Source organism: Mustela nivalis, assembly GCF_964662115.1.
Source record: "Mustela nivalis genome assembly, chromosome: 15".
Classification (NCBI taxonomy): Eukaryota; Metazoa; Chordata; class Mammalia; order Carnivora; family Mustelidae; genus Mustela; species Mustela nivalis.
In genome coordinates this window covers 8457698-8480592 of record NC_139034.1, presented here as the reverse complement: position 1 = coordinate 8480592, position 22895 = coordinate 8457698, and the positions used below count along the sequence as shown (strand labels likewise).

The following is a 22895-nucleotide window of genomic DNA, read 5'->3' as shown; positions in this document are numbered from 1 at the left end:
TTAAGGCTCTGTTTTCTCATCTTTTAAATATAAGATCATGAAAGTTTCTGAGCTTTAGAAATAACGTTTTGATTGTTTGCCTCTCCCAGGGTGAATCAGATAACTTCTGCCACAAAGCTTTGTGGAGAATCATATTATACTCTGAGCTGTGGGCAGAGTCAAAATAAGAGATACAGGCAAAGCTTTGAGTTGAGGCAAAATCCTAGTTAACAAGTCAGAGAGCCAGGTCCAAAGGCTTTACCTATCCCAGAAAAAGGACTAGATCCTGCCAGAGAGTAGCAGAGTGATCCTGAAGGAACTGTAAGTTGAGGGTGCCTGGGTGGTTCAGTGGGCTGAGCCTCAGCCTTCAGCTCAGATTATGATCTCAGGGTCCTAGGATGATCTCAGGGTCCTGGGATCGAGCCCCACATCGGGCTCTCTGCTCAGCAGGGATCCTGCTTCCTCCCTCTCTCTCTCTGCCTGCCTCTATGCCTACTTGTGATCTCTCTCTGTCAAAGAAATAAATAAATAAACTTTTAAAAAGGAACTATAAGTTGAGAGAGGGTAAGAAGGTAGTCCTGGGGGCGCGGCCGTCCGGGTCTCCGAGCGAGCGCACGTGCGCGGGCCAGACCCAGCGGAGGCAGCGTCCGGGCGCTCGCGAGGAAATGGAGGGCGAGGCGCTGCTCAGAGCTCGGGAACAGTGTGGGCTGAGTTTCGCCCCGAGAGGGGAGAGCGAGGAAGGAGAAGCTCTGACGGCCGGAGAGGAGAAAGGGAGGATCGCGAGCTAGAGCAACCCGACGGCCATGGAGGCCGAAGAGACGATGGAATGCCTTCGGGAGTTCCCGGAACATCATAAAATGATCCTGGACCGATTGAATGAACAGCGAGAGCAGGATGGGTTTACTGACATCGCCCTGATTGTCGACGGACACCATTTTAAGGCTCACAAGGCTGTTTTGGCTGCTTGCAGTAAGTTCTTCTACAAATTCTTTCAGGAGTTTACTCAGGAACCTTTGGTGGAGATAGAAGGTGTTAGTAAAATGGCCTTCCGTCATTTAATTGAGTTCACATATACAGCAAGGAGAAGAAGAAGCCAATGATGTATGGAAAGCAGCAGAGTTCCTACAAATGCTAGAAGCTATCAAAGCCCTTGAAGTCAGGAACAAAGAAAACTCCGCTCCATTAGAGGAAAAATACCACAGGAAAAAGCGAGGCAAAAAAAAAAAAAAAAAGAAAAGATTGCAGAAACTTCAAATGTTATCACTGAGTCATTGCCCTCTGCAGAATCAGAACCTGTTGAAATTGAGGTGGAGATTGCCGAAGGCACAATCGAAGTGGAAGATGAAGGCATCGGAACGTTGGAGGAAGTGGCTTCTGCCAAGCAGTCCATAAAGTACATTCAGAGCACAGGGTCCTCTGATGATTCCGCCCTGGCACTGTTGGCAGATATTACCAGCAAGTACCGGCAAGGTGATAGAAAAGGGCAGATAAAAGAAGAAGATGGTTGTGCGTCTGACCCCACAAGCAAACAGGAACACATGAAATCACACTCCACTGAGAGTTTCAAGTGTGAAATATGCAATAAAAGGTATCTTCGGGAGAGCGCATGGAAACAGCACCTCAACTGTTACCAGCTCGAAGAAGGTGGAGTCAGTAAGAAGCAAAGAACTGGGGAAAAAAATTCACATATGTCAATACTGTGAGAAACAGTTTGACCACTTTGGACATTTTAAAGAGCATCTTCGAAAACATACAGGTGAAACACCTTTTGAATGTCCAAATTGTCATGAACGATTTGCTGGAAATAGCACCCTCTAATGTCATCTGACTGCATGCCAGACTGGAGTAGGGAAGAAAGAAGCTTCATGAATGTCAGGTCTGTAACAGTGTGTTTAACAGCTGGGACCAGTTCGAACATCATTTGGTAATACACACTGGAGATAAACCCAACCATTGTACTTTATGTGACTTGTGGTTTATGCAAGGAAATGAATTAAGGAGGCATCTCAGTGATACTCACAATATCTCAGAGCATCTAGTAACTGAAGAAGTTCTTTCAGTAGAAACACGTGTGCAGACTGAACCTGTGACGTCAATGACTATTATAGAACAAGTTGGGAAGGTGCATGTGTTACCATTGCTTCAGGTTCAGGTGGATTCAGCACAAGTGACTGTGGAACAGGTCCATCCTGATCTGCTCCAGGACAGCCAAGTGCATGATTCACATATGAGCGATCTTCCAGAGCAGGTCCAGATGAGTTATCTAGAAGTGGGTTGAATTCAGACTGAAGAAGGTACTGAAGTACACGTGGAGGAGCTGCACGTCAAGCAGGTAAATCAGATGCCAGTAGAAGTACAGACTGAACTTCTAGAAGCCTACTTGGATCAAGTGACCCCTGAAATCATGAACCAGGAGGAGAGAGAGCCCACCCAAGCAGATTGTGCTGAGGCTGTCAGGGAAGATCACGAAGATGCTGTTGGTTTAGAGACCAAATCAACAGTGGATTCCCAAGCTGAAAGGGCAGGGAAAGAGAACAGAACACCTATGCCTGTTTTAGAACGAAATAACAAACGAATATATTTTTAAATTTATGTTTTGGGTTTTTGAACTGATGTTGGGCAGTGTGACTGTCCTTGGGCTAACAGACAAGTGGACCAAAGTTAAGTCTTTCCTGTTGTGAACTGTTTCTGTTGAAACAGATTTCCCCCCCCACTTAATGCCAAAGAGGAGATATCTTTCCCATAAGTGAATGGGAAGCTTTGAGAAGTGTTATTTCTGGAAACTTAAATGGATTATATTCTTACTATATAGCTGGGTACGAATATCTATTTTCATTGTGATGAGGGTTCTCCCTTCTCTCTTTCCCAGGTCACGTCCTTTCTCAGATTTTTTCCATATTGTAAAATCAAGCGTAAAATCATTAGAATACAAATTTATGTATTCTAATGCATGTTAGAAAATTGAATGTATAGGAAACACAAGGCTGCATGAAGAAAAGTACATTGTTACTGTGCAGTTAAATTTTTGGCTTCTGGCTTGCTTTAGTTTGAACAACCTTCTTGTCTTTACTGATAGTCACAGATGTCATCTCTGCAACAGGAACAGAGTGGTGGTGGCAAAATTTCTAGAATGTAAAAAACAAAAAACCACACCCATGTGCCTTTTCAAAACCAACAAAACTTCTATAAAGTGTCTCTGGTTCTTTCAAAGTTTGTGTTGTAAGGAGCAATGTAGGTGATGCTGTAGTAGTTTATGTTTTTGCTTATAATGACAACTACCAATTCTTTTTCTTGGTAACTTAAGTTAGGTTGGGAAGTTTCATTTAATGGCAACCGAAGGGCCATTTCCAATTGGGAAAATTCATTTATATCTGTGATAAACTTTTTTTTTTTTGATGAAAAGTTGCACTATTATTTTACCACCAGATGAAAAAAAGATGAGCATCATTTAAAAATTAATGTATTTAAAATAAAGTACAGAGAAAAACATGTATATAATATATCAGGCTTTGTTTTGAATGAATCTTTTCCCCCGATCCTTAATGTAAAGATCTTGTGCTATAACTTTTAAAGCCATACAAATAAGAGTGCTAAACTGTGGACTTAAAAGTAGGTGTGTAAATATTTTTAATCAGTATTACTTGGAAAATAAAATATAACAACCACATAAAATAAACCAATATGCTATTTTCTTTACCTGTTAAATATTGGGAGATACTTACATTTTTAAAGTAAAGCTTAAAATTATGTGTTAAAAAAAAAAAAAGAAGAAGGTGGTCCTGGGACAAGGGCCTAATTTCTGTTTCTGCTTGTACCCTTATTTATCTATCTGTCTGATTATCTATCTATCTACAACTTTGGAAAATTCCAAACCTATGTTAAATAGAAAGAAAGATGTAACAAACCCTTATATATCCATTACCAAGCTTCAACAAAATGAATGTTTCATCTATCATCCCACCCATTCCCCCTCCCTGGATAATGTTGAAATAATAATTTTATTACTACATCTGTAGATACTTTGGTATGTATCTCTTAAAGATACAGACTTTTATTTAATATGACCACAGATTATCAGAACTAAAAAGTTAGTGATTTCTGTTAAAGGTGCAGTTTGAAGACTTGTCCCACAGAGAAGTGAGTGGAAGGGTCTGATACACTTGAACAGTCAAAGGAGCACCCTGGGATCCCAGGCCCACTAGTCTGACATCACTCCTTCCCCTGGCACTGCGGAGTGGACAGCTTTGAGAACCACTTGGGTCACCATCCACTGAGTAGGAAGTTGGCAGATTCGGTACAGAGCTTTGCACTATATAGGTACTAAAGACCTAAGTCAGGACTCGGACTCTGGAAGAGTCCTTCAAATAGACCCCAAACAGGGAGGTCCCTTTGCTGGTCAGGGAGGCATCTATGCAGAGATACGTGGAGGTAGGAGAGCACAGGATGGGAAGCCCAAGACCCCCATCTCCATCTGACCTCAGATCAGCCACTTACCTTCAGATGCATCATTTGCAAAGTGAGGACAGCATTGGTCTTTGCATGAATTAAATGAAATTCGGTATGGGATAACACCTAACACATACTGGGCATTGAATACATTTTAGCTGATATAATCTAAATATATCTGCCAAACTGAAAGACTAACATGCTGAGAAACTGACAAGATACCATTTTTCAAGAATTTTGGAAAAATGGATTTGTCATATTTCTGCATATTAGTGTATGTTAATTTACATAAATTATTTTGTGTTCTCCCAATGACCTAATTCTAAGCCCATGGATTAAGCTAACCTCTCGCAAACTAATTCCAGTCCAGAATTCACAATCACTGCACTAGGTGGGACAAAGGCACTCTTCAATAAAGGGGGGGGGGCATCTAAGGGATTATTCTTCCAAGCATGATATAGCCAGAGGTAAGGAGACCATCTGTCCCAGATCCTAGGCACATTAAGTGGCCCCGAGACTGGGATTCAAATGTACATATCTTTCTTTTACTGTTCTCTCTTGAGAAAATGAGACTCAGAAACATTTTGAAGTGTGATTCATAGTGACTCCATCTGCATAAAATCAGGGCTCGGAGCTTTCGTCTTACAGGGGAACTGTTACGTGACGTGACATTATTTGCTATGATTCACCACTGCATATCAAAGAGGAAAGATGGGTAGTGAGAGGCCCCCTATCTAGGGGTTAGGGAGGTGTTAGTGAGCACAAGGGGAAAGGATGAGGATGGCTTGTCAGGGCAGCAATGAGGAGGCAGCAGGCTGATGCAGACTGAGGTCCTGGAAGGTGAATTTTTCCTTTGCTAAAACAGAGCTGAGTTCAGCTGGGACAAACAGTAGCCCTGAATGTATCCGAGTTTCTTTCCCTTTCAGCTGTCCCTGGCAGAGGCAACCCCCCTGGCAGCAGTAGTAGGATTTTCTGGATTTTTAGCCAAACTTCCTTCTTCCCAGGAGGACCATTCTCTGCTCCCCCAGGGTAATGGGCTGTGAGTTTTGCCTGATGAAACTGCTTTTGTTTTCCAGCTCACCAAAATCTGGCTCTTGACACAGAACCCGACACTGTCCACCATCAGCTATAAAAACAGGAATGAAATGTTTGCTTGGCACTTGTCAGCCCAGAATTGTGACTGAATGAATTTCAGTAATCCTCCGTTGTCATGGAGATGTGGAAATAGAAGGCTCCAGATGGGGTGTACACAGGCAAAACCACAAAGATGGGGTAGTGTGAACTGATGGTTTCCTCTGGCTCCTCTGACATTAAAATTCAAGCTCAAGAAAGCTCCTGCTCCACATAAATCACTTACCACTCTGCTCACCAGCCCGAATACGCCCATCCCCAAACTATCATAAATCTTTTTTCCCTCTTTCCCTCCACTCTCACTTTCATTTTCCCCAAACACACTCTTTTGCATTTGACTGCCTTTAATAAATGTGTTTTTTTTTTAATATGGGATGCCAATTCCCTGAGAACTGCAGCTCTCTGATATTAAAGGGGCCCTTGATTCACCCTAACCTTTTCTTAAGCAAGGGATGAAATGGGAATTTCAAACTCCTGCACAGAAGTGCTCTCTCTGGACAACTGAGATAGTGATTGTAAAAATATATTCCTGGGAGTGAGTGTGGGTTAGAGAACTCTGTCTTGGAAAAAGAGGGAACCATTTATTACCTCTTTTGCTTCCAAAGGGCAGTAGTGTCGTAGGATACCAGGAGAAAAGTAGCAGCTCTTGAGTGTTCTGGCTGAGACTGAACCAGGGAACTGGAAGATAGTCTAAAGACAAATACTAAAGTCTAAATAAAGCCAGAAATGCCCACTGGAGATGACCTGGGGGAAATGATCTTGGGTGAAGTTGGGGAGGTGCCTGTGTTCATCACAGGTAGATAAACTGACAAGCGGGAAAACAATGATAGAAAACGGGCTCTCTGGTTCTTAATCTCAAGCCCAACTGAATTTAAATGCAGCTTTGCACTTGTCAGCTATAGAGGGTCACAGGGACAAACTTGAAAGCCAAGGCACAGGCTAGTGGGTTTATCGTGACATTCCCACCTCTCACTCTTTGTGTTTCTGCTTCAATGAGACCGCTCCTGATGCTGTAAGTTACATAAGAAGAAAATATGCCAGCCCACAAAGGAGCTCGCAGTTTAGTGGGGTCATATAGACGATCAATAACCTGGAAGGTTGGAAAGAGAACAGGGAAATGTTGAGGGTGGTTTGCGTCCACACTCATCCTGGCTCTTGGGTTTAGTCTCTGCCCTGGAATCGGCCCTTCCTTGGGAGGGATTCTTTGTCTTTCTATCAGGATACCCACTTCCTGGAAGTTTCAGGTGATCCTCAGCAACCACTTTAGGGGACTCCCTGTTCTCTGCTTACCCACTAGAACTGTTCCATCTGTGATCTGTGACACCAGCCTCCCATTCTCATACTGACCTCCTCCTTCTAGCCCTTTTACTTTTTTTTGCTACTGATACCTTTCTTCTCCCATCTCATCACTCCATGTGGTCCCTAGACAAGTCCTGTTCTCTGAGTCGTCAGCTGCCCCGTGGTTTCAGTTCCTTCCCTATCCACCCGGAGCCCACATTCATTATTCCCTCCATTCGAACCTTCCTGTGGCTTGAGATGCCTCTCCTTTCTAGTTTACTCATGTGCACTTGTTGAAAGTACTCTTTAAAGGTTTTTCTTCCTTTGTTTATCTTTGTCTATCTAGTCTATCAAGCTTTCCTTTGGCCCTTTACTTTTCTTCCTCCGTACACTCTCAAGGTGACCTTCTAGATAAGACTTGCATTCTGACACTCCTGAGTCCTTGATTCTCCTCTGCTAACTTGTCTGTAATCAGGACCTATGACCTATTTTGTATTGTCTCCTAAAGGCCCATGTAAACCCCCACTGATTCATAGGTCTGGGATTGGATTGAGGGAAGCGAAAGAGGTCTCTCAATTATTGGGTCGTTAATGACCTGAGCTTCTGTTGCTTTGTGGTTTTTATTAGCCACGCTCATTTGATATACGTCACCACTGGTTAGTGGATCCCATTTTAATTCCACCTTTTTTAACAACCACATCCAAGAAAGCAATGAGAAACCTAAAACTTGCATCAGAACATGTCTCCACTCTTCTGGAATACTGACCTTACACCATATGCTACGATAAACAGATTGGCCGTGTTCACTGCTCTTTCCTACTGGTGATAAGGGGAACTGACATGGGCTTGGCAAAGCCCCCCAGATTAACGAAAAGGAATCACAATCAAACATGCTATGTCTGAGCCCAAAGAGGAAAGCGATTCTATAGGAATGAGGACAGACGTGAAACCTGGTATACCAGACCCTGACAAGTACTTCATTTCTCATGGAGAGTATCCTAGGATCCTCTGGGAGTTTTGACTTCTGTGGTCTCTGTCTGCCCACCAAAGGTGCCAGACAGAGAAAACAATGCCTGGTTTGTAGTTCTAACAACAGTGGCAGCATGTTCCTGACTTTGTGAAGAGAAAACGAGTTCATGCCATAGGAATAAAAAGAAAGAAAGAAAGAAAAGATGTGAAAAATTAATTTTGTTGCTCAGTTTTTAGTTCTCAAGTATGAATAAAAAGATAAAGGTGATTTTTCTAAAACCTCCTACTGGAATATTAATTTCAGTCATGAAAAATAGCTCTGAAACAGAGATACTATTTTAGGTGAGGTGGTTTTTTTCCACTGATTTTTTTTTTTTTTTAATTTCAAGCTTATAGAGAAATGAATAGAAGAGTTTGATGAACACCTGGGTATTCTTCACCTGATTTCACCAATTTTTAACATGTGATGTAGACTGGGTGGTTAATGTCTTTTGATAGTATTGGCAGTTTTGTGTTCATTTATGATTTAAACAATTTAAAGACAAATGTTTATTGAGAACAAACCCATAGGGACCAGACACTGCTCCGTGCCCAGAGATACACTGGTGACAAGGACACACAAAATCCCATCCTCGTGGAACTTAGGTTCATCTTGTAGGGAAGACAGACAGAAAATTAATGAATATAACATGAATGCAATGTAATTTATGGTAGTAATAACTTAACTGATTCAGTTTTAAATGCCTATAAGCCAATTGGCTAATTTATGGAATTTGATCATGCTATTCAAAATGTCTGTGACTCGGCTCGGCGCGGGGCTCGCGCACTGCTCCGGCCCCCTGCCCCTGGTCCTCAACACTTGGCCTTTTAAGAATGCAACCGAAGCGGCATGGAGGACGTTAGCCTCTGGAGGCTCTGCCCTGGATGCGGTTGAGCAGGGCTGTGCCGTGTGGGAGCGGGAGCGGCGTGACGCACCGTGGGCTTCGGAGGGAGTCCCGATGAGCTCGGAGAAACCACACTGGACGCCATGATCATGGACGGCACGACTAGGAGCGTAGGAGCGGTAGGAGATCTCAGGAGAATTAAAAACGCAATTGGTGTGGCTCGGAAAGTGCTGGAACATACAGCACACACGCTGTTGGTGGGAGAGTCAGCCACCAAGTTTGCTGAAAGTATGGGGTTTATCAATGAGGACCTATCTACCGCTGCTTCTCGAGCCCTTCACTCAGACTGGCTTGCTCAAAACTGCCAGCCAAACCACTGGAGGAATGTTGCACCGGATCCTTCAAAATACTGTGGGCCTTACAAGCCACCTAGTATCTTAAAGCAAGAAGGTCCTACCATAAAGAAACAGGAGATAATTACGGTCAGGATACAATTGGCATGGTCGTAGTCCATAAGATGGGACGTACTGCTGCTGGTACATCTACAAACGGTATAAAATTCAAAATACCTGGTCGAGTAGGAGATTCGCCAGTCCCCGGAGCGGGCGCCTACGCAGAGGACAGCGCGGGAGCGGCTGCAGCCACCGGCGACGGCGACATTCTGATGCGCTTTCTTCCCAGCTACCAAGCTGTAGACTATATGAGAAGAGGGGAAGATCCAACCGTAGCCTGCCAGAAAGTGATTTCCAGAATTCAGAAGTATTTTCCAAACTTCTTTGGGGCCGTGATATGTGCCAATGTCACTGGAAGTTATGGTGCTGCTTGCAGTAAACTTCCCACATTTACTCAGTTCAGTTTCATGGTTTATAATTCTCTGAAAAACCAGCCAACTGAAGAAAAAGTGTACTGCATCTAATCCATCTTTTCCGTCGGCATCTCTAGAATAAAGAGGAAAGAAACAAAGGCGGAAAAGGTGACTCACTGTCCTCGGGTTCTACGCCTCATGCATCCGACCTTCCTTGTGTAGAACAGGCACAACAATAAATGTGTGCTGAAGCAGCACTTTCCCTTTCAAAAAACAAAAAATGTCTGTGACTCTTTCGTAGAATGCAATCATAGGGTCAGAAGCCCACGCAGGACCAGCAAACACAGGGTCTGTTGACCACCAGGCCCAGCTGACACGTCCTTTGAGAAGTTTGCCTGAGAAGGGCAGACTAGGGGTTAGTCTGGGGGTGGAGGGGGACTTGGGAGACTCTACCCAGTGTGGAAGTGGACCCCACCTTCACACTGGGTGCTCCGGAAATGCAGTGGGGGTGGCAGTGAAGAGGAAGTTATGTGGAGGGAGGGCGGCTGAGGGGGGTGGGACACAACCCAAGACCCCATGTCCCTGAGAAAGTGCAAGAGACTGGGAACCAGAGCGAGGAGGGGAAGTAGCTTTTGCCCCCTATAGAAGGGAGAGGAAGGGAGACCAGCTGGGAGTGGCCAGTAGCTGCCCTGACTTGGGGATAAGAGTTTTGAGAGTTTCTAACCATCTTCTTCACAAACCTGGAGGCGAGGAAGTCAGCTGAGGTTAGGAACAGAGGACAAAGCTTGGAATGTTCCCTGTAAAGAATTTGAGAGTGAGGTGACGGGATTTCTGCTGGTGCTCAGAAAATCCTTTTTGATTGAATCTGCATGTGTCATTTTAGAAACTCCCACCCGCATTTTGTCAGAAGGGAATCAAAAATACAAACCCCCGCTCCACCTCCCTCCAGCCTCCATCAGAAGTTGCAACGAGGTGGGGGGGGGGGGTCTGTTCTTGTTCAAAATATAAATGGGTGGCTTTGCAGCCCTGGCCTGCCTTTCAGACTGCTGGGTCCCCTAGCAAGGAGGGGACTAACAGATAGTTGGGTATCCGGGCTCACCAGACGACAGGTCAGTGCCAGTCCCTAAAGTGGGCAGGGAATGAACATAGTTCCTCAGTGGGGCAGGAACTGCCTTCTGCTTTCAAGTAGAACGGTGAGGTCCCTGGAGCCTTCTGCCCTGCGGCAGTGAAAGTTGTAGCTTATTAGAAAGGGAAAGACCTGAATGAATATTGAGTACAGCCCATGCAAATGCTTAATTAGAATGAGTTTTAAAAATCTTACTGTAGCCAGCTGGGTCAAATGTATGAGAAAGGCTGTATTTATCACCCCCTCCAGTCCCAGGTAGCTCATTAAGAAGAAAGTGAAGGGTTCTAAATTTTACCAGCCCCTCTTGCAGCAACGCTCTGTGGATTGATCGCTCAAGACATTTCCATTTAATTTACAGCAAAACCTTTCCTTTTAACTCATGTGTAAGGGGCTGAGGAGAGAGGAGATGGGCTGCTGGTGATGGATGTGTGGACAAGGAAAGGAAAAAGAAGGGAACTGGCTTTTTTAGTGATCTACAACCGACAGACATTCTATGTCTCCATCCTAGTTTTCCCTTGCAACAACCCTACATGGTAGCAGCCTCTCCCCTACCACTCTCCATGCCTGGGTCTCCTGAAAATGTCCTGCTTTACAAAAGGGTCAGACAGTTTTATAAGTTGCTTGAAAATCCAGAGATAATAAGAGAAGGATCTTCCTGTCCCCAAAGACAACTTGTTTTTAACTAACTGTGTCGCATGGAATCCCAGAGTTGAAAATTTGGTCTTAAGAAAAACGGTATATGTATGATCTTCTGGTTCACACTGATGGGAAATGCTCTCAGTCAATAAAGATACATGGGGTGGGGGTATGTGGGTGGCTGTGCAGCTTAGTCATTTAAGTGTCCAACTCTTGGTTTTGGCTCAAGTCTTGGTCTTGGGTGGTGGGATTGAGCCCCATGTCAGGCTGCACACTCAGTGGGGAATCTGCTTCTCTCTCTCTCTAACCCCCCTGCCCCTCCTTCCATTCACATTCTCTATCTTAAATAAATAAATCTTAAAAAAAAATAAATAAAGACACATAGGGTGTCTGCTATGCCTCAAGCGTCCTGCTGGATTGGTTGGTATTTGGGGTTGAGTAAGATATATTCCCACCTGTAGGAGCCCAGAGAGCCCCAAATATATGTCACCCCCTCCGTGGAGCCATTGCTATGCTATGAAGGGATAAGAAGAATAATGTGAATCTCTGCCTTTGAAAGAGAAGACATTCAGGCAGAGTTGTCTAAGAAGAAGCCAACACCTTACGTGCCTGTCAGAGTAGATGTTAGAGCATGTGGGACAGGTACATGCTCCAGGGCGACGAGCAAAGTGGGAGATGACAGAGGCCCAGCTGCTGGGAAAGGGTTTCTGTAGAAAGAGGCATGACTGGATGATATATCTAGTGGGGCCAGGAAGGGCTCCCGCTAAAGTGGTTTCCCCTCCGGGGTCATTCACTTGATGTAATGGAAAAATAACATTTGGTGATCTTGCCCTGACTCGGCTCCTCCCCACTGGAAGGCCCTGACAAAGTAGCTAATGCCTTTGACCTAGGCTTTGTTCTCTGTCTTTCTTATCTATGAGCTGAGAGGAATGTGGAGTGTGATAGGCTTTTCTTTCTTTTTTTTTTTTTAACCCCATGGCTCTTTGGCCCAGAAGGAACCACAGATTCATCCTCCAAGGGTCTCTTGGAGGACACAAGTTCATTTGACTTCATGGCTATGCTACACATAAAGTCAAGGGATCTCCCAGGACTTAACGCAGAAAGATAAAACATGAGACACAAAAATGAGATGAAAGTTAAAACAGGTAGAGGATGCATCCAGGTTATCCAACATCTGTCTAACAGGCATTTCCACTAAAGATGACGGAGGTGATGGCGTGTCTGGGAGGCTCAGTCAGCTAAGCATCCAGCTTCAGATCAGGTCATGATCCCAGGGTCCTGGGATAGAGCCCTGAATCAGGTTCCCTGCTCAGTAGGCGTCTGTTTGTCCCACTCCCTTTGTCCCTCCCCTGGCTCATGTTCATTCTCTCTGTATCAAATAAATAAATAAAATCTTTAAGAAAAAAAAAAAAGAAGATGGATGTGAAACAAAAGTCACTAAGAAAAGAGCATTTCCTGAGATGAACAAGCATAGGAGTTTTCACATTGAGAGGATTCACTGAAAACCAAACAATTTTAATGAAATACCCCCCCCCATTCACTCTCATTCTAGTAAAACTACAGGACTTCAATAATAGGGAAATAGTTTGAAAACTCCCTAGCAGGATGAAAGCAAGGGATTTAATAAAAACAAGACTAAAATTGCCACCAAAAAATTCCTTCAATGTTCTGAAAGTTATTTTGAGTTTAGGATTGTATCTCCAGTCCAGTGATCAAAGAAAGGATATCCAAGTGCCCAGTAAATGTATGAATAGGTCCTCAACATCTCTACTTAGTGCAAACCAAAGCCACAATGGGGATGCCCTTGGGGATGATGGAAAGTAAGAGCTGTCGCTACCGAGTGTCACTGAAGTGGGTTGACTGCAAATCCTATCCTTTGCTGGTAAAATGGGAATGGTTCAACCATGTTGGAAAACTGACTGTATCTACTCTCTATCCAAGAGATGTCCACAAAAAGGCATATGCATGAATGTTCATAGCACACTCATTCGTAATAGCCAAACCCTGGAAATAGTCCAAATGTCCATCGACAGGAGAATGGATACACACCTTACTACCAAGCAGTTTTAAAAACACACGCTACTGGTACACACAACAACATGGAATAATCTCATAGCTAATACATTGAATGAAAGAAGACAAATATGGAGTAGAAATTAATCAATTTATGTGACTTCAGAACAGGCAGAACAAATTCATGGCAAGAGAAACCAGAATAGTTTTCTGAATTGATGAGGCAATTGCTTTGACCCAGGAGGGAACTTTCCGGATAATGAAAATGTTCTCTATCTTAATATGGGTGGTGGTCCCATACAAAAGTTCATCCTACTATATGCACTTAAAGTCTTTTTTCCTTACAATGTATGAATTATGCCATAAGAACCCCCAAAATGAAAGCAAAAAGAAATTGTCAAACAAATGGGAGTAAATGACAGATATTTGGGGTATGCAAGGATTCAGATAAAGTTGCACATTTTTAAAAACTATTACAAACAAAATTATTCATGGACACACACCAGCAAAATAAAAAATGAATCAAAGATGGAGAATGACATGGGAAAATATGCAGTAGTCACTGAATTAGATACGGATCAAAGAAAACCATTTCAACTTGATGCTTGGATGATTCTTCTTTAAGAGGCAAGACTCTGTTGGCAAAAAATTCTATTTCCTTTCCTAGACATCCAATAACACTTTCATTTATGCAATGCTCTTTATAGTGTAATATTATAGATCTATCTATGCAATTTCGATGTTTAAAATCAACTTAAAGATGAAGTATGAATGACGTATTTAGTCACAAAACCAAATGTGTAAAGTTTGCAAGCCTGGAGGATGTAAAGTTGATATAACTAACTGTACTTACTTCTTATTCCCTTAGTCTGTAAATCTATAGATAAAATCTTAGGTAAATGAATCAAGAAATTGGGGATTATGTATATTATATAAATTCATACAGGCGATTAAATATTATGAAGAATAAAAATAGTGCCATAACAAAATTGAGAAACAGAGAAGTTGGTGAGAAGTAGTATAAGGTAAATCCCTTATCTTTCAAAGCAGATTGTCTGCAGATACTATTCTCAATCTGTGGACAATCTGCTTTGAAAGATAAGAAACAGAGCTATAAGGAATGATCATAAAAGCTTTAGAAAATAAGGCAAGAGGAAAAAAAGACAGTCAACTTCCCCGGAATGAGTCCAGAGATGGAATTATAAGGACAGAGGCATTTACATTTTATTTTGTTTATGCTCTCCCATATGTTTAATTATGTTGCGTATATTCTAGATTATTTGGGGAAGGAAGGGGAGGGAGGGAGAGGGAGGAAGCAGGCAAAGAAGGAGGGAGGAAGGCGGGAGAAGAGAGAGGGGACAGGGATGGTGATGGGGGTGGGCGACCACAGGGAGAAAGGCAGACAGACAGACCACAGCTTTTCTGCCTGAGGAGCCCCAAGATGAAGTGCTAAGGTGGCAGAAGTGGGTCAGCTGAGCTGGAAACTAGGGTTTCTTAGAAAGGCATTGAAATGATCATTTTGGTGGAAAGGCAGAAACATACATATTCTTCTGCCTACAATGATTCATGATGAAGGAAGCAGAAGAATTTCGGGCTCAGGAATCTGAGAATTGAGATACCAGAAGAGATCGACTCTCCAGTCGGAAGGGTAAAGAACTCTGCCTTACCTCTGGGGAGCAGTTTTCTGGAGATGAGGCGAATCTCTAACGTCCTCTTCAGTTCAGACAATACTTTCAGAAATTAGACACCATCTGAGAAAATAGAGTCCCTCAATAAGCCCCCCAACCCCGCATTCATTCTATAGAGACTTACAGAGCCCCACTCTGGCCAGCACTGTACAGCCTTGGAATAAACAGTGAGAACCCCTCCTCCCCCTGCCCACCATGGCAGTTTCTCCCCTCCTGGAGTATGCAGTGGGGGAGAAGGGCCGGGCAGGAGCCAGGGTAATCTCAGTGAGAATGGAAATAAGACCAAAGGAGTTTATGCACATGAAGGAAGCCAAAACCCGTGAGCATGGGAGCCAGATAGGACCTGGTTTCAACGCCTGGCTTAGCCTCTTACTAGTGAGCTGACCTCAGTTTCCTACCTGTAAAATGGGCACAATAGTTGTAAAGAGCTGAGAACAAGGCCAGTCAGGCTCATAGGAAGTGCTTCAAGAGGGTCAAGATATATGGGTGAGGCTACTCAGGACATGTGGAAGGACCATGAAGGAGCACAGCTCAGGGTCAAGTGCTATCAGCCAAGGCTTGGAAACCCAAAGAGGGAACAATCAAATCATGTCCAAAAGTCTCCATGGCTAGGTGCATCGCCCCCAGCCTTGCTTTCAGATAAGCCAGCTGGAGCCAGAAACTGCTCCAAGGTAGACTGGCCAGAGCAGTAAAATGGTATGGGAGGAGCTCTTCTGCCCCTGGGCCTCATCGTCCTCTGCCTTGTTGATATGCTCCCCACTGCTGGTCCTTTCTCGACACCCTACTGCCCGCCTCCTGTTTCCAGGCCACAGAGACTATGCCTCTTCCAGCTGAGCTCTGGGCCCCCCCCCCCCCCCACTGCTACAGGCCAGGCTGCGGAGGTACCTAAGCTCCAAGTAGACAAACTAGGGGCTCAGAAGCAGAGCATGGGAAGGGGCTGTGATGATGTAGAGCTGCTCTGGAGAGCTGGTCCCAGATCACCACACAGCGAAGGCGAGCTTTTGTCAAGATCAGGATGGTGCCTGTGCCTGTCTTGCTCAGGAGCCCATATTTCTACAGTTGAGTTGGGCTGGCTTGTGAGACATTCACCTCTCCTTGCAACCCTGTTAGTGTCTTCCTGTTCAGAACCATCTCTTCTGTTCAACAGCCTCAGTCCCCAGTCTGAGTCCTGACAGTGTGGTGCCTGGGCATGTAGCCCTTGAAGTATGGGGCTGGCATTGAAGGCTACAGTCCTAGGTCTGCACCTTTGCTTCACCTGAGGCCATATACCTGCGGGCTTCCTTGACACCATGCCAGTCCTCATCTTCAGATCCTTGTGCTCTCACCCTTTTCCAAGTGGGGCTCAGCAACTTGCAGATCCCTCTCCTCCCCTCCATGAGCTGTGTATGGTCCCTTCTCAGACTTATCTAATGCCACCTTCTTCCAGGGTAGGGGTACTACCAGGAGAATCAGCCTGTGTTCTTGGCCTTGCTCTAGACCTAGCTGAGGTGTCCCTTGAGGTTTTTATTATCTGGTTCCTTTCACCCAACCCTTCACGGAGGCCCAAGCAACATCTTAATTCAAGAAGCATCTCCTTCAGACTTCTCTAAGTATCTTCCAGTGCCAGGAGGGATTTTCCCCTTCTGGGTGGCCGGCTGTCCTCTGACACCATTTCCTGCTTTCCCTATATACTACATCTTATGGCAATACTCCATGTTGACATGGCCAATGGCCAATGCTTGTTCGTCTCATATAAATAGAAGCTTTTGAATTTAGAACTTTTCTGCATCAATGAAGTCTGGCTTTCAAGACTACTGTTTCTTTTCTGAAGAATCTCTAATTGGAGTCTCAAAATGAGTAAGGATTTCTTTCTTCAAGGTGGTATCCACCTTCTCCCCCTACTGCCAATAGGGGGAAATACCTATGTGGTAGAAATACCTTATGTGGTATAAATAACACATCAATATAATATGATAAAAGTGCACACACTCTCTTCCCATGACACAAATTAATTAAAAACCAATCAATTAGCAGTTAAAATGAGAGTGCTACTTTCTAGATCCTAGACCCAAGAGGGCAGGTGAGCCCACTTAGGCATCAGTCTGTGGATTCCTCTCTCCTTTGGGAGGAGCTGAAGGAGAACTGCCTTTGTAACATAGTAGGTCCTCGTATCCAGGGTTTTGCTTTGTGTGATTTCAGTTAGCTGTGGTCAACCATGGTTCAGAAGCAGACAGTCCTCCTTCTGAGTCAGAAAGTCACAATGCCCACATAATTGACCTTGCTTGGTCTCATTAGTAGGCATTTTGCCATCTTACATCATCAAGGGAAGAAGGGTGAGTGCAGTACAATAATGTATTTAGAGAGAGGGAGACCACATTCATTTAACTTTTTGTATATTGTTATTATATTTTATTATTAATTATTGTTAATCTTTTCATGTGCCTCTTGTATAAATTGAAGTTTATCATAGGTATGTATGTACAGGAAAAACACATAGTGTAAAGGGGGTCTGGTTCTATCCTTGGTTCCAGGCATCCACTGGGGGTGCTGGAAGTCACCCGGGGTGATAAGAGGGAACTGTTGCATATAAGGTCATTGTCATTGTCGGGAGAGAGCTCTGAGATGCAGTGGCAGGCATAGACAGAACCCTGATGCTAAGTGAGACCAGCCATGAAAAGCAGAGCTAAGTTAACCAGTGTCTGCCCCAAAAGGGAGGCCGCTGCAACAAAACTGTTCTTTCCTGTATGACACGGATATGGCATTTGGACAAGATGCTAGCAAAAAGTAGTAATTCCGGGAGAGGGTTCTGGATGACGATAAGGTTGGAAATGGGTTTAGTGGGTAAGAGGCGCCCCAGTGCCTCTGCTTTGTTCTGTAAGCCCTGCTGGCATCTGAGGGTCAAGATTCCTCTAATGCAAGAGGCCAAGAGGAAAGAGAACTCATCAGATTTCTCCAGACTGTGGATGGTGAGGTTCTGAGAAGTGTAAGCACAGGTGGGTGGCCCTCAGAAGACAGAGAGAGAGCCTGGCGGGCATCAGCCTGAGCCAGCTGGGCCACTGGTTGGCTGAGGAGGAAGTCGCTCATAGGCTGGCTCCCCCTCTGCCCACAAACAAGCCTTTCCTTGCAGGGAGACTGTCACACTGACTAAGCCTTGAGAGAGCACCGAGGGCCAGAGGGCCTGAGCCATGGACAGCCCTCCACAGCGCCCACAGCTGCCTACCTTTCCTTGTGTGGCTCCTCCTGGAGGGTGGTAGGCAGGTGTCTGTAAGTCAGAAGTGACACAACTGTGGTTCTGACAGTATGGGGGGGTCCATGAGAGGGACAAGTAGGACCCAGACAGGGAATGCTTGGGGGACACAAGGGCTGCTGCTTGCCCAGGACTTTGGAGGCTTGAATGAAGGGCTCCCACCCAGGGTCTGAGTAAAAGCCAGTGCCCCCCAAGTCAGCCTGACCTGCCATTACTGCCCCATCTGCATGTTTTATGCTCATTTATGACATCAGACTCTGCTTGTGTGGCCCAGAACTTGCAGACTCCCTCACAAGTCCAGCCCATGCCTTGTGGGGTAGAAGCTTGACTTGGGGGCTCTGACCTTGATACTCCTTGATCAGGCTGCCTTCTTCCTTATCTTCTCTCAACACCACTGATATGACCCTGGAGGTCAGGGAGCTGTATCTGAACATGAGTGTTTGGTCAATCCCATGACCTGGGGCACGTCTGACCGACTTGTTTGTTTTGTCACTCCCACAGTGAGTGTTCCCCGTACATACTATTACTGCATCGATGTGGTCCCAATGGTAACTTTCGGTGGGGAAGTAGGATAGCTTCTCAAAGTGATTTTTTAACTGACAAAAGTCCCTGGAATAAAACTGTTGAAGGCACAAGAAAGCAGCTTTGTAAGTTGAGAAAACCAAAGTCAAGATTCCATTACTTTGTATTAATGTAAAATTTTACTTTTCATGGTACATGAAAAATAAAACCAAAACCTTAGGGGCTTTGGCATAATTCAGCTGACCTGACATTGCAACTGTGCTATCCTGAGAAGATAGCTTCTTTTCCCACATTCTAGCGATGCTCTGCTTGTAGAGCGTTGGCTCTAAGAGGTTCTGACACCTGATTTCTAATGTGTGAGATGGTGGAAGAAGGGGGTTTCAGCACACATCCAAGGAATGCTTCACAGCACCAGCTGAGTGTCCAACGGTTCAACTCAGTTCTGACACTATCTACCTGGGAGCAGCATTGGATTCCATGCATTGAGGACTAAATCCCAGTAGACTTCCCTTCATTTCAGATGTGCCAATCACAACTCCAGGTTCTGATGGTTCGGCTGTAAGTCAGAGGGCCCATGACCCCCTCCTTGAGTTTGATTCATTTGCTAGAGCTGCTAGAGTGGCATGCAAAACTCAGAGAAACATTTTACTTACTAGATTAAAAGGCTATAAATCAAGAATAGCCACATGGACCACATGGACCTTGCCCTCTAAACATAGGGCAAGGTATAGGGAAAGCCATGCTCTATTTGAGCCTAGCACTGCCTCCAAAGCTTTCAAGCTGGAAGCTCTCCAGACCTTATCCTTTTGGGGGTTTATGGAAGGTTCATTAGATAGGCATGATTGATTAAATCATTGCCCATTAGTGATTGATTCAACCTCCAGCCCCTCTCCCTTCCCAGAGATCAAGGAAATTTCCAACCCTCTAACCCCTTGGTCTGTTTCTCTGGGAACTGGTTCTCATCCTTAGGCGCATTCCCAAAGTGTCCTCATTAGCATAACAAAATACACCTGCTGGGGCCCTCTTAGGAAATTCCAAGGATTTTAGCAGCTCTGTGCCAGAACCAGAGGAAGACCCATTGTATATTTCCTACTGGAGATCACAGTATCACTGCTGCCTAGATCAGTGGATCTAATCCCACAGAAGCTTCACATCCAAATATCTGTGATGAGTATGGCTCCAAACTGATGCTTCTTCTAATGAAGGACCTTGACACTCTTGGTCAGGGCACCATACTCCTCAGAGTCCGGATGGCTCCCAGGATGTGTCTGTTTGTGCATTCTAAGAGCAAGCAGCCCAGAGGTAGGAAAATCAATCTGCCTCTAAACAGTGAATACAACCCACTCTGTGGGTGCCTGTCTCTCTCCCTCTTTTCAAAAAACCGTTTCAAGAAATTCTGCGAGGAGCCAACAGTGGGGCAAGGGGTTTGGAAGATACATCTTTGTTCCAAGGGGTACCTTCCTTTTGCTGCAGAACATTGAGCACCAGACCCAGATGAATATAAATCCTAAAAGCAAAATCTATTCCTGAGCCATGGCTGGGTGTCCTCAAGTGGGCAAGGCCAGATTCCTGGGCCATTAAGAGATTCCTTGCCATTAAGAGTCTCACTCCTTGTGTACCCTACCCTTCAAAGGCAACAAGAGTAGGTTACCTCGAAGGCCACAGGTTACTTCACAGATGAATAGGGCCACATGCTTGTCGGTAGAGAGGGAGTTTTTGGGACATGGTCATGGCCTCTTTCACTTCCAGACAGCAATGACATTGGGTTCATTTCATGGGGCAGCTCAAATGGTTGGTAGTAAATGGAGCACTGAGTTCATGAGGGGGCCCCTGGATGGAGAGATGAGTCTTGTCTTCAGGGGGCAGAGAAAGGAGGTATGGGAGACAGGGCTGCTCACTATTAATCTGCATTGGCTAAGATGCAGGTATGTGACAGAGACCCAGAAGAACAGCGGCTTAAACAAGGAAGAAGTGTATTACTGTCTCTCAGAAAAGCCTGAGCTAGTGTGGTGGCTGCTCTGCAGAGCCCTGGGGACCCAGTGGCTGTTTGTCCCACACGCCTTCCCTGGGCTCAGTGCCAGGCCCATTCCTCTGGGGCCTGTAGCAGGCATGCTCATGAGAAGCTGTGTGATGCCTTTGAAGGGAGCCTGTCTTGGGTGGCAGAATGTGTCTCTGATGTAAAAATCTGAGAAAAGATGATAAACTGCCCTTAATAGGCTTTGTTTAACTAGAGATGAAGGGTTGGATAATAGGAATCTGAATCTTTTCTGGTGCCTCAGGAAGCAAAGTGATAAAAGGTGAATTAGCAACTGTAGATAAAATGCATTTTAATTCGTTTTATGTTCACCCAACCAGGGCCAGAACCTGAAGGAGCCAAATATGTAACCGTAAAGTAAAGTTCAATCATCCAGAATCCTGGTCCCTAGTCCGCTCCAGACTGTCATTGGAAAATTCTCTGATAGAGAGTACAACAGGAGACGCACAGGCCTAGTTTTAAATTTTGGTTGTCTGAATTGCTATCTGTTTGGGCAAATAGTAAAGTGTTGTTCTCTTTTACCTCACTGCAGATTGGTGGGAGCGTTCAATGAAATGCAAGTGCCTGGTCTCACTTGGTATAAAGTGTTCCACTAATACCCACTGTTACCTCAACCGAGAAAACCCCTGGGCTCAATCTCCTTTATCTTCTTATATTCAGCAGCCTGCTGGAAGGTACTAGGTTCCTAAAAAAAACAATCCAAAGAGCCCTAAGTAGATACTTTCTGACTCTAAGAAAAATTCACCCATGTTCAAGTAGTCTGACAATATATATTTGTTACTTTATTTTTGTCATTTAAAAACTTAAAAGATTCACAAGTAAGCACATGAAAAGATGTCCAACATTAAGGAAACATAAGTTAAAGACATAGAGAGATATTACTACACACTGACCAGAAAAACTAAATAAAAAATAGTGACAACACCAGGGGCACCTGGGTGGTGACTCAGTCGTTAAGGGACTGCCTTTGGCTCAGGTCATGATCCCAGTGTCCTGGGATCGAGCCCCACATCAGGCTCTCTGCACAGTAGGGGGCCTTCTTCCCCCTCTCTCTCTCTGCCTGCCTCTCTGCCTACTTGTGATCTCTGTCTGTCAAATGAATAAATAAAATCTTAAAAAAAAAATAGTGACAACACTAAATGCTGTCAAGGATGCAAAGAAATTAGATCACTTAGATATCACTGGTGGGAATGCACAATGGCACAACCATTTTGAAAAACAGTGTAGCAGTTTCTTTTAAAACTTAAAATGGGGGGGGGCGCCTGAGTGGCACAGTGGGTTAAAGCCTCTGCCTTCAGCTCAGGTCTTGATCCCAGGGTCCTGGGATCGAGCCCCACATCGGGCTCTCTGCTCAGCAGGGAGCCTGTTTCCTCCTCTCTCTCTGCCTGCCTCTTTGCCTACTTGTGATTTCCATCTGTCAAATAAATAAATAAAATCTTTTAAAAAAACCTGCAATGTTATAAAAAATTTAAAAAATAAAAATAAATAAAAATAAAACCTAAAATGGATTGCCGGGTGACTTAGCAGTTGTACTCCTATGGCATTTATCTCAGAGAAATGAAAACTTATGTACTAAATACAATGTACAAAAGTGTTTATAGCAGCATTATTCAATATAGCCCCAAACTAGAAACTGCCCAAGATGTTCTTCAACAGGGAATGTTTAAACTAATGATTAAAGTAAACAGTCATGTCGTGGAATACGATACAGCAATAAAAGGCAGGAGCAATTGATAAACACAACAGCCAGGGTGTATCTCAAGGCAACTGACTAAATGAAAACAGCCAATACAAAGTGTTGTTTATTGTGTGATTCATTTATACCATGTTCTTTTTTTTTTTTTTTAAGATTTTATTTATTTATTTGACAGAGAGAGATCACAAGCAGGCAGAGAGGCAGGCAGAGAGAGAGGAGGAAGCAGGCTCCCTGCTGAGCAGAGAGCCTGATGCAGGACTCGATTCCAGGACCCTGAGATCATGACCTGAGCCGAAGGCAGCGGCTTAACCACTGAGCCACCCAGGCGCCCCTATACCATGCTCTTGAAACAACAAAACTACAGAGATGGAGAACAGATCACTGGTGTCAGAAGTGAGGGATGGATAGGGGAGGGAATCAATATAAAGGGGGCTCTGTGGTGATTGAATAGCCCCTGATCT

General features: G+C 44.5%; 2 protein-coding genes and 2 pseudogenes across 6 annotated transcripts in view; all 4 read left to right on the top strand.

Annotated features, from left to right (window-relative positions):
- MTMR6 (myotubularin related protein 6) overlaps positions 1-22895 on the top strand; it is an 821484-nt gene that overhangs the window by 190682 nt on the left and 607907 nt on the right. The gene's annotated exons all lie outside the window — the stretch shown is intronic.
- Positions 1-22895, top strand: part of LOC309848517 (ral guanine nucleotide dissociation stimulator-like) — a 729203-nt gene that overhangs the window by 200258 nt on the left and 506050 nt on the right. The window lies entirely within an intron of this gene.
- Positions 611-2566, top strand: LOC309848889 (zinc finger protein 131 pseudogene; annotated as a pseudogene). The gene has a single exon. The product of its transcript is annotated as a zinc finger protein 131 pseudogene (transcript).
- Positions 8595-9749, top strand: LOC309848888 (N(4)-(beta-N-acetylglucosaminyl)-L-asparaginase pseudogene; annotated as a pseudogene). Its single transcript has one exon. The product of its transcript is annotated as a N(4)-(beta-N-acetylglucosaminyl)-L-asparaginase pseudogene (transcript).